Source organism: Saccostrea cucullata, unplaced genomic scaffold (genome assembly GCF_032062105.1).
Source record: "Saccostrea cucullata isolate Sc308-1 unplaced genomic scaffold, CSIRO_AGI_Scuc_v1 ctg247, whole genome shotgun sequence".
NCBI classification, from domain to species: Eukaryota; Metazoa; Mollusca; class Bivalvia; order Ostreida; family Ostreidae; genus Saccostrea; species Saccostrea cuccullata.
The window spans coordinates 38,447-51,365 of record NW_026934500.1 but is presented as its reverse complement, the minus strand read 5'-3'; the positions used below and the strand labels follow the sequence as shown (position 1 = coordinate 51,365).

The window sequence follows — 12,919 nt, the reverse complement described above, 5'->3', positions numbered from 1 at the left end:
CATGAACTTTTTCATAAATTTGTAATCAAGAGTTATCGCTCTTTTTTATCGTATTTTATTTAGTCGATAGTCGGTCGCATTATTCGTTGACATCCCTACTTTTAATTGAAACACATGTCCGAAACATTTAATCCAATTTCTGATTGTTTTTAGAACACATTTTTGAGTATGGACCTTCGTATACTAGAATATGGCAGATCCTATGATTTCCTGGACTTGTTTCTTCTTTCTGAATTTTTTTTCAAGTTTGGAAAATAAAACAAATCAAAGGGTGAAAGATCTGGCAAATATTGGTGGTGTGACAAAACATTGACGCTCTGCTTATCCCCAATCTCCTCTACTCTTTAGGACGTGTGGGTTTGGACGCTGTCATGAAGATATAAAATGTATTGAATTCCTGATTCTGGTTCTTCCTCTCATAAACCTTTCGATTTTTTGGCAAAATTTTGCTTTCTAGACTCCTCCAGAAATTGAACTGCCTCCCCAGATAAGAATGTAAACAACAAGACCACTAATAAGTGAGAAAAAAGCATGTAAACTGTCTTTGTACCATTGCAATTCTTTGCTCTTCTCAAACCTTTGCTGGTTTTGTCAAATGCATCTTATTGTTAATTTGTTTTGAGTCCTGATTTAAAGCAATGGATTCAAGTTTCATTATCTGTTTGAATTTCAGACAAAGGTTGAAAACTACAATTTCTGATTGTTAAAAATTATTGTATATATCCCGTATTCTTACACGCTGTCGTTTTCACTCATTTTTCAAAACATAGGGTGACCATTGGGTACCAAACTTTTTTTTTTACTTTCAAGTGTTTCTTTAAAACAATGTGAAATACCCCCAAATTCATACTTATCAAATTATAAGTGTTTTAAAGTCCATCAAACATCTTCAGTGATAATTTGTTGAATTTTGGCAAACAGTACATTGGTTGTTGCAAGTCCTTGTTGCCATGGTGGGTACCCTTTTTTGATGCCCATTATATTATTTTTGTTCATTGAAACCCATCTGCTCATGTGTCTGTAAAACAGACATTGGTTCCTGTAAATTTCACAAATTTCAGTGAATATTTCTTTTGGGTTCTTAACAAATTTTACCGCAGTTTAATGAAGCGTTTAATTTCACTTTACTGATTCTCTACCATTCATTTTTAATGCATTGTCTCGAATAGCATTTGTTTTTCAGCTTCTCACAATGAAACTATGTGATGAAAAGTGGTCACATAAACTATAACCAATTCATTAAAGATTCAATCATGAGAGAAAGTTTAGTTTAATGTCATATGATATCTGTGTTGTATGTCATAGAGGTCAAGACATTATTTATAGACCAGCCCTCGTACTTTGCTAATATTATGATAACATATGTTGTATTAATTGTATACCTAGACCTGCGATCACAACAATCATCAAATTAACAGTTAGATGCTTACATTGCAATATGATTCTATGAATTTTAAAAGAGGCATTGAAATTACAATGTGATTGTTGACATTCTAGATGGAAACATTTTTTTATGGTAAGGAAAAAAACAATCGTAATCTTAAAGTGGTGAAAATCAGATATGTTCAATGTAGATGTATTCTCAGAAACTTCGAGAACTACATGTATTTTAAAAAGAAAATGAAATCACCAAGTTTTTTAAGAGTCAATAACATAAAAACGAGCGAATTTTCTAAAATTTAAATAAATGAATTTAAATTAACGATAATAAAAAAACTAAGCTTATGATATCATAAACAACTCTTCCTCAATAAAAATGGAACTCAGAAATTTTTGCATCTAGTAATTTGTCATCGACAAAATTAATTTGTGAAAAATCACTTCGATTCTACATGCAATTATTCTGAAGTTGGTATTTAAAAAGATGCTGAAGATCTTCGTGGCAAAATCAATGTAGGCCTCGGGTATTAGGTCTTCCAAAACTTTTTTAAAATTCCAGTGGGCACTCATTTTGCTCCTTTATAGGCCGACCGGATTTTTTAAAAAAAAAATTCTATTAAAAAAAACTTATAAGTTATACAAAAGATAATTAATAGCGGGTTCCAGTAAATGCTCAACCAGTCTCTTTCTTTACTCGAGCTCCCCATTAAGATATTGACAATAGTAAAGGAGAAACTTTAAGAGTACTGTGCAACAATACCTTTAAAAAATGGTGTAAATCAGATGTGAATACTTAAAAATTCAAAGGAACTTTTGGACAATTTGAAATTACAAGATTTTACCAAAACCAACGGCTTAGAAACTTACTAATTTTCAACTTTATACACAACCATTCCGCACGATGAATTAAAGTCCAGCTAGGCTGATATCAATGACATCTGCTTTTTGCAATAAAAATGGAACTCGTTTCTGATTGACAATATTTATGTGGTTTTTGGAGACCAGGTCTTCAAGCAATCTATTGGGATTTCCATGAGTACCAATTGCTCCCCGTTTTTAGCAGACCTATTTTTGTATTCATATGAAACAGAATTTGTACAAAAGCTTATACGTGAAAAAAGGAAAACTTGTTGTGTCCTTCGACTCGACATTTAGATATATCGATGTATTGTCAATTAACAATGGTTATTTCCATTCTTATGTTGATACGATATATTATATCCCGATGAGTTTGAGATAAAAGATACCACAAAGTCTGACAGATCTGTTTCACATTTGGGTATTTCACTTGAAAAAGACGCTAACGGTAATCTTACAACCAAGCTCTATGATAAACGGAATGACTTTAACTTTACAATCGTCAACTTCCCTCACTTATGCAGCAATAAACATTCTTCACCTGCAAACGTAGTTTATGTATCTCAGTTGATTCGATACGCAAGAGCACGTTCTACGTATGAACAAATTCTAAAATGAGGTAAATTATTGACACATAAGAGGATGAAACAAAAAATTTCAGCAGTCTCGTTTAGAGTCATCAATTCGAAACTTCTATGGTTGATACAATGACCTTGTCAACAAATAAAATTTATCATTGAATCAAATGCCGACTGACGTTTATCATACTAATTGTTAGTCCATTATTTATACACTGAATTGAGGGCGGATTTTTTGTTATTTCCCGATCATGACAAGGAGCACACGACAGGGGATGCTCACTCCTCCATAGAACCTGATCCTACCTCTGATGTTGTGGAGGTCCGCGCTTGCACTGCTCCCATTTTGTATTGTTTTATGGACTTTTGCTCTTGAATACTGTTCGTTATTTCCATATGTTTCATAAAGAAGAAAGCCATGCGACATATAGACCTATCGACGGCGTTTTATCAGTTAGCAATAGTTATCTAAATTCATATGCAACTTGATATATCTCGATGAACTTGAAATAAAAGACACAAATGAATATCTGTCACATTTGTCTCATATATGAAAGTTTTCATGTCTATAGACGATAAGGTCCAGTCAACAACTAAATTGTAAGACAATCGAGATAACCAGCTTTTCCATCGTTATATATATTTATTTGGGTAATATTCCGCTACAACAAACATATATTGTTTATGTATCACAAAGAGTTTGTTCTGAGTACGATTTTAAACCAAGCTAAGATACTGACAGATGTTGAAGTTTCAGGAATTCCAAAACTTCGACCTCGTTATCTTAACTTTTTCATTCTTTTCAGATACGAATCATATTGGTAATATAGTAGTGTATGTGTCTGATCTCACAAATATAATTCGTTTAGGAACTTGAACAACCGTTCTATTTCTTTAGATTTACTCAGTCATCACTTTGGCTAGCTCTTTGAGTTGATCTCTGTCAAAAGTACATATGTCATCTTTTCCCACCTCATTTTAACACCACTTTTGAAATAGTCTTTTCGGGAAACAACAGACTTAATTGCTTCTTCTAGGTCTTAATATTTTCAAATACTCCAGTAGGTAACAATAATAATTGTTCTATTTCTCTCCTCCTACAGAATTCAAGGTAGTTGTTCCTGAAATCATTTTCTTTTGTGCATTCCTTATCCGGTTCTTCGAAGCATAATGTCTTAAATTCTGTATGAGCCAATAATAGCGCTCGTAATTGTCCCTCTTTAATTCATTTTGGCGTCTTTAAAAGGGGTTCTCTTTTAATCTCAGGGGTCTTCATGTTTGAAAACGACAAAGGATTATCACAAAAGAATCAGTGACAAATATATGGCAATGTACTATAAAAAGAAAAACGAATGAAATGTGAAAACGGTTATTTATTGAACAAATTGATGCCAATAAAGCATATATATAAAGAAAACAAACCTTCGGAACGTGTAACAATATATTTAATAAAAACAACAGCATGTATATACATCTAATATATCCAAATTTATAAAAATATTATTGTCAGATTTTTGGCAAAATAAAAGACTTTAGAAGTGTTGATGACCAATGGTATTTATTGAATAATTATTATAACCCAAAGCTAAAAAAAATGTTTATATTAATTATATACTAATTTTTATGACATTAAACTTCGTAAATTTAAAACTGTAAGATCTATTTAAAATACTGTTTTACATTGAGATGAATTTTAAAAAAATACATATGTATGAACGCTTAGTCGATTACTGCATTCATTATAATATACGTATAACATTTTCAGAAAAGTGTACAGAAACATTTATTTTTTTCAGTCATTATTAATCTTCTAGCATGAAAAGTGTTACATGTATTTAACATGTAACACTTCTCATGCTAGAAGATAAATCGTAATTGAGGACACCGATCAAGAAACTAAAAGTATGGAATATATAATAATGCCCGTGAAATAAAATTTAAAGGAATATATCAACATACTTGATGTAAAACCAGTTTACTTTTGTATAAAAAAGAATATCCCAAATTCGTGCTCGAGTGATCTTAATTGTTGATAGTTACACCTTGGTGACATGATTATTAAATACACAGATAAGTAATTGTTCCTGACGCAATTTAATGCTTTCCATAGGCTCGATTTTCATTGTGCAAAATATCAAAAGGCAAACTAATATTGAATGAACAAAAATTAATGTCCATCAGAATTTGAGCTAATTAAAATCTTAGTATTACCTATGTAGGTCGTGCAAGTTGTAAGTAATTCCATTATTGAAGAATGTACAATTTTGGAAGATTTCATTAATCACTGACTTGAATTACAAATAATATTAATGTAGCAGTTAATTTGATGTGTTTCAATGAAGACATCCTGATAATAAGAAAAAGAAAATCAATCTAATTTTTTAAAAGTTTTTTTAAAATTTATTTTTATGTAGCACATTCTTTTAAACAGTTAAATCCCTAAAAGGCAAGGAGAAGGAAAAGCAGAATAGTCAATAAACTCTATCTTTCAGTAGCAGTTTTTGGGTTAGGTTATCGGACGTTCTTCTTACAACAAAAATGTTGAAACTGCATTCTTTTCAAGACGGAAAACAAGTAAGATTTTCTAATCAATCAAGAAACCAAATCATACGAATTCCATCTCATACAAATACATTCTAGTCACAATTAACAAAGCAATTAAAAAATAAAACGCTTAAAAAAAATAAAACCCGAGTCACAACTCATTCGAGTAATTTGTCGTTTATAAATAGATTTGTTGAATAGTTGTATTTGGAGTGCTATTTGCTTGTTGACAAATCACTGCTGTAAGACTGGTAATATGTATACCAGTAGGAAAACTGGTAGCAGGTACCAGCGGGAATATAATGTGTGGTTTATTCAGACTCTTTAACGTCGAATTTGGCACTTCGAAGATGTATGGATGTTACGATACGACGTGTCGTATATTGATTCCATACGTCGTAACTATATAGTTACATTGTATGTATACGTATATATACGTTGTAACTGTAAAAAAAAGTACCGAGTTACGTGGTCATATGCTCTGATGGTGTGAATATCTACGGCTTGTGTATCTTATAGGAGTGCCTTCAACAAGATCTGGTAGCACTTCATTTTTTGATAATGTAAGCTAGATATTTGACCATTGCCTGTTGTGACACGAGACATTGGTTTTTAATCTCATCCGAAGAACCCGCAACACCGAGCGTATGACAAAGGTGTACATGTACAGCCACGACCGAGATTCGAACTCACGAACGTCGATCACAGAGCGAGTGCTCTACCAACTGAGCCATCATGACTTCCGTCACCTATTAATTGAGAATTGTTTCTGCCATAATACAAAGTATACCATTAGTATATGTTTTATGGAGGTCAATGATTAGTACCCTCTTCCCCACAAAAATTCTGATCAAATAAAAATAATATAATATATCACCTCACATCACATATCCTCTCCGTGCCCGCTGGCACATAAGGCCCCAATACGCTGCCTCCATCTGCCTCTGTCTTTGGCTGTTGTCCTCGCTGACGCCCAGCTATTCCATCCCAGTTGTAGCCTCTCATTGACCATGAGGTTAATATCAAGGATTATTTAACTTAATATTATATGAAATTTTAGCTAATTATTTTGTTCACAACACATTATAATATTGAGAAGCAACTAACTCTGATCCTAGAAAAGCAGTTTTCTGGCAGCTGTCCACAACATAGCCGTTCTGCTTCAGTCGGCATCTCTCTGCAGTTCCTGAAGGAAAACCAGTCTGGACTTCCCTGGAATGGTGATGGGTGATATCCTTGCTGCACCCCAGTCCTGCTTCCTGCCTCAAGGATGTCAGAAACAAAAGCTGGATTCTTTGAGTTACATCAAAAAGCCGCTCCCGCACATTCTCTTCAGGGAGATTACTAATGCGCCCCTGGAATTAAACCCACAATCATATCATAATGTAATCTAAAATTTCACTTATTGATTAAATTTGCTACGTTAATAAGATGTTTACATTGATATCAGTATTATAAATTCTTGCCTTCTGTTCTTTGGTTCTTTCTACTCTGGAAGTTGCTGCTATGTCGACTCTGTAAGTGGTCTGAACTCGACCACCACGGCCTCGACGTCCGCGGGTCAGTCCTCTACCTCTGGTCATGCGCCCAGCTCTCCTTACTCTTCTCTGGCTGTGCCCCCCTCGTCCTCGTACCACTCTATGTACATTCTCATCACTTATATGTTCCTCTTCAGAAGTCTGCAACGTCATCAATGAATGACCACATCATTGTTTTTTATTATGTTTTGCACATGCACGTACATTACCATAGCCATGCTGATACGGTTTATCAATTTATATATTATTGTGATAAATATCATCAAACAGGATTGCTGAATTGAATTGAACATATTTTATTGACAAAGTCAAAAGGATCGGACACAAGTTCAGTAACTTAGATAGTCCTCTCCTAATATAACATTTTGTGAAATTGCCAAAGTAAAACAAACATATACTGAAAGGAAAAAGAAACGCAGGGTAGTATAATTTTCGATAAAAATTTGACCACATGACCGAAAATTACGAAAATTGGTCAGAAGAGAAATTTAGTTACGTGCATCAAAATCAGTATTCAGAATTACTCAACCGTAAAATTTATGACGTCACGTAGGGAAAACGCTAAAAAGCCCAAAACACGTGCAATTTCATAACGACGAGTTTGTCAAAAAATCTTGTGGCATTATTTGATGCATATGAGGTATGCACATCGTTTTTCAATATTAAGAGACATGAATTTCTTGGAATCTTGGCACAGTTTACGGAAGTTCAATAGGGTCTTGTTTTCGAATTGCCTAATTAATGAAAAAGGCAACAACTGTTTACAAAGCAGTCTCTTGTAAATTTTCCCCCATAAATCGTGTTACCTGTAGTCAGAGAGGGTCTGGAGTGGTTTTCAATCAACCGTGACGATGACAATAACGCGAAACAGAGCCATGTTTCGAGCGTGTTATTCGTCCTGCCATATCTTAAATCGCCACCTTAATACCACAGAAACGGCCATTTATAGAGACGACGATTATAATCATTACATTCATACGAAATTTGAAAGAAAACAATTCCGCAATTTGGTTTTTTGAGCCAGTCAACTTACTGTTGTATTCATCTCACTGGCGCATGCGCGCGCCGTTTGACTTATTTTTTTGCGTGGTTACCCATGCTAAATATAGCCAGAGTTTGAAAGATGAACACTCTGATGAAATTCCATGCAAAGGAGGAATAAGACTCTGACAGATGCACGAGATGGACATTGAAGATAATAAGAGTTTTCGATTTTCAATTTTGGGGGGTATTGTCATTTGAGCTTCAATAACTCATGAATAATTGGACAAAATCAAATGAGAATTTCGTTATGTCTTTTTGAAAGATGATTTTAAAAGTTAGATAGGAAAACTAAAAAATATTTTAAGAAAAACAAATCTAATTCATCTCAAAAGTTTACCCTGCGTTTCTTTTTCCTTTCAGTATATATACATATGGTCTACTACATACAATGTATACATTGTAGCAATAGAAAGGAATAAATTCTTTACATATACAAATATAATTTGAGATGGTGAGAAAAAAAAAGTAAACTTATTTTGAAAAACGACCTCACTCATTTAAGAAAGTTTGAATAGTCTTGAAAAGTTCAGCATTTTGTTCAAAAGTTAGAGAATCATCGCCCCATAGAATTAAATGTACATCTATAATTTTCATGGTATGTTTTCGAACACTTTTAAAAGCCCTACAAACCCGCGAACCTACGTTAATGACAATAGCTTATTCATTAAGGAATTTCTTGCTTTTACATAATATTTACAAACAAAAACAGATGATATGTATCTTCTAGTAGTCCACAAGAACAATTAGGACTGGTTATTAGGTTACAGCGATATAAATCAGACTTTAAAATACAATTGTGTCTTAATCTTGTATGAATTATGTTCAAAAACCTTTTTCCATAAGAAAAATATTTCTGAGATTTTACATTACTATTTTGCAGATATTTTTTGAAAATTTTAATAGAAGTTGCCTCCCTTGATTTTAGACTAAGGGAATTCCACTTTCTAACAGTATCGGGAATAAATGATTTATTGTAGAGTTCTAATCTGTATTTTGGCAAAGAATAATTTAAAGAATTCCGGGTAGTGTATCCTGAAATATTGCCTCTTGTATCAGGTACTAAGTTTTGCAAGTAAATAGGGACTAAATTATTGTGCATTTTATACATTGTTATTAGTTTTGCCCTATTTCTTCTATATTCCAGTGGTTCCCAGCCTGTTTCCAAATATAATGAATTTCTTGAAGCAATAATTGTAAGCCTAGTAACTATTCTTGCAGCGTATAATTGTACTTTTTCAAGATTCTCAATGTCTGTTTTTGTGCATCCAGATCAAACTTCAACAGCATATTCAAGTTGTGGTCTAATAAAGATATATACATCTGGGATAGAATATCTCTTGACACAGTAAATTTTAATTTTTGAAGAAGCCCCAGTTTTTTGTATGCTTTCTTTATAATGGTATCAATATGATCAGACCATCATAAGTTAAACGACAGAAGTATCCCAAGATGTTTGTGTTCTGTAACATATTCCAATTGGCAATTGTCAAAAAATAATTTAGGAAAATGCTGTACATTTTTCAAATTAAAAAATACTGCTTTGGTTTTCTGTTGATTGAATTTCAATAACCATTTCTTTGACCATTCATCTAGTATTCTAAGATCATGGTTAAGATTTTGTTCAATATGATTAATATTATCTGAACATTGTTGTAAAGAATTATCATCAGCAAATAGTCTACAAACAGATTTCATATTTTCAGCCACATCATTTACATACAATAAAATAATAGAGGACCAAGTACTGAGCCCTGAGGAACTCCAGCTTTTACTTGTCCTACAGAGGAAAAATGATTTCTATACCGTGATGACTTGTTGGGTTCTTTCGCTTAAATAATTATCAAACCAATCTAGCATATCGCCATTAGGCCATGCAAAATTAATTCCTTGGTTCTCAGGCCTTTTTTCAAGAAATATGATGAGGGAGGGAGGCATTTTTTTTTTTACTTTTTATTTCCCCCAAAACATGATGAGGCAGCTTTTTACATTGTAAAAACCTCAAAAAATGATGAGGGAGGTGATTTGTTGTTTTTATTTTATTGATTTAGCAATAAAAAGGGTCAATGAGGCGCCCTTGGAAGAGATGAGGGAGGGCCTGAGAACCAAGAAATTAATTTTTTTTTGCCTTAATTCCATACATTTTTAGTTTGTAAATTTGTAAAAAGCCTTTATGCCAGACCCTATCAAATGTCTTTGATTGCTATGTTGTAGTATTTTAATAGATGTTCAATACATGTAGCGTAAATTGTACATATATATATGACCTAGCATATAAAAGTTACAGTACTTTATATTTTAGGAAGTTCAGAGTTAATGCTTCTTATTCAAAATTCATTTAAGGATGTACAACACACCTACCCCAAAAAATTCCCGTCTTTTAATTTTCAATATCTTTGTATATTTAGTACATGACTATATCTACTGCATGTATGCACATTTTGGACAAAATCGTTCGAGTGGTTTTTGGACAGGAACTTCAAAAAGTTACCCCGCTTTAGTTGTTTACAAGGAGAGAAAATTTTTAATCAATGAACTATTAAACCTTGATTTTCAAAAAAGCTAGGTTAGATATAAATGTCAAATTTCATTGGCTTATTCCTTTAACCATTTAACACAAAAACATAGTCATCCTTTTTATATACATATCATCAAAATAATTTTTAAAGACCTTAACCTGAAAAACTATGAGTTATCTAAGCCTTGAAAATTGCGTATTTTTCAAATTCAAAATTATTTTGTGAAAAAACCTGTCGTTTAATATCGGTAAAAAACTTTCTGTAGGTAGCTGGTAGTAAAAATAATCTTCATAATTTTTTGTATAATTTTTGTACGACCAGTTTTGATTTAATAGCGGAAAATTACCCCCTCCCCCTTTCTCAATAAATCACGTTCCCGCGCGTCTCTCAGACGGGGGTCGATCACTTTGTTATATGAATCTACAAATACACATTAAAAAAATTAAATTGGAATATTGCTTTTGCTTCAAAAATATATTAACTTACAAATTTAAAAGTTCTCATATGTAAAACGTATTTAAATGTAGATTTTTAGGCAATTTTTGAATACCCTTATCACCCCACCCCTTCCTTTTTTTGCGTCGCGGACCATTAGCGTTTGACAAAACGTCGTTTACAGTGGAAATATACTGGTATTTCGTCATTTGAATCCCGGGGGTATGCATTAATTTTTAAATTCATGAATGCAGAATAAATATTGACTACTCTTTTTATATGTATCAGGAAAAAATTACTGAAGGATTTTAGTGTTTAATCCATATATGTATGCGTTATGCATTCCATATCACATGAAACCTGGATACGAATTCAAGCTTTGTTGAACTTGAATATGTTGATTTTTGATTTTATTTCTTTAATTTTATTCATTAAAAAAATGGTGTATGTTCAACTCTCCTATGATATAAATGGAACAATTGTAGTTTCTTTCATGTCATTATTTCAAACGAGACAGTATGTGGCCGTGGGGATACATCGACATTTGCATAGATGTACACCCCTCATGATATTGTACGCATTTCTTTCAATGTCGTCGCTTCTAAAGTTAAAATGAAAATTCCGTATTCGTCCACATTAACTTCAAAATATCAAACATTAAACCACAGGGGCATCTTATCCACTCTGTTCTCTACTTCACATATAAAAAATACACTGTATTTTTATATGTGAAGTAGAGAACAGAGTGGATAAGATGCCCCTGTGATTAAACTCTTCATCTATTTCAATTTATATCAAATCGCACTTTGATATTTTTTAAAATCTTATAGGCTACGTTTTGTTTTGATTCGAGGAAATGCGAACCGACATTGTTGACAGAAAGTCAAACTATTTGCTGCAATAGGATATTCATAAATGCAGATAATTTCAGTACAAGTGAACAATTCTTTTCAATTCTATACTTACATTGTGTATATGAGGTCTATAGTATTCAATTCTCGGATTTATCAGGTCTTGCTGTAAATGTATCTGATTCTGTGGAAAACCTTGAATAAAGCACAGGGGCATCTTATCCACTCTGTTCTCTACTTCACATATAAAAATACACAAGGTGTATTTTTATATGTGAAGTAGAGAACAGAGTGGATAAGATGCCCCTGTGAATAAAGGGAGGAAAATAAACATCTCCTACATTTTCAGAGTTGATCCTCTTTGATCAGTAAGGGTCTGAGAACAACATCGATTTTACATTGTAAAAAGTTTTTTTTTGTTTATTTATTGTTGTTTTATTTAATTAAAGAAGAAAAACAATATTTATATCGTAAATGCACAAATTGTAATGAAGACCATTAATCGGAATGTTATATAGCCAATTGTACATAATGAGAATTTCGGCAATGTAAAATAAAATTTTCAGAATAAAAAAAATGCTGCGCTTTGATCAAAAATACAATTTATTGTATATGAAATGAAATGAAATAAACATTAAGGGATGGTATTTTATGTCTTGCTTTTTACGGAGTTTAATCGGGTTAATTAAAAAATACTTATTGATTGAGTATGGTACGCACAATCACAGCCAAGCCCCATATCCCAATTTTCTTTCATGATTGATATGCATCGGGATCGTTGAGTGTGTTGTACGTCTTTAATCTTTTTATGCAGTGATAAATTTTATACGGTATTCAAATAATTGGTGAAAAATTTTCTTTGATTATTAATCAATAATTATACTAGTATAGGTCAAATTATCAAAATATTTTTGTCTGCGGTTTCCCCTTACGGGGCCCCTTTGAAGTCCAAGAAACGTAAGGCTCATGTTCTTAGTGTGATAAGCATCTAATTCCGATTACCAGTTCCTTGAATGATTATTGTATAGAACAGCTACTATCAAAATACATTTAAGATGCTTATGTGCAATGTTTCATTTAAAAAACTTTCTAAAACTTACATTTTGTGCCTCGGATTACATGCCTGCAGACTCTCGGTAATTTTCGTTATCAGCAGCGCGCGCACTACAAAGCAT

General features: G+C 32.6%; 1 pseudogene; it reads right to left on the bottom strand.

Moving 5' to 3' along the window:
- Positions 1-6,443: 6,443 nt before the first annotated feature.
- LOC134240873 (uncharacterized) lies at positions 6,444-12,919 on the bottom strand (annotated as a pseudogene).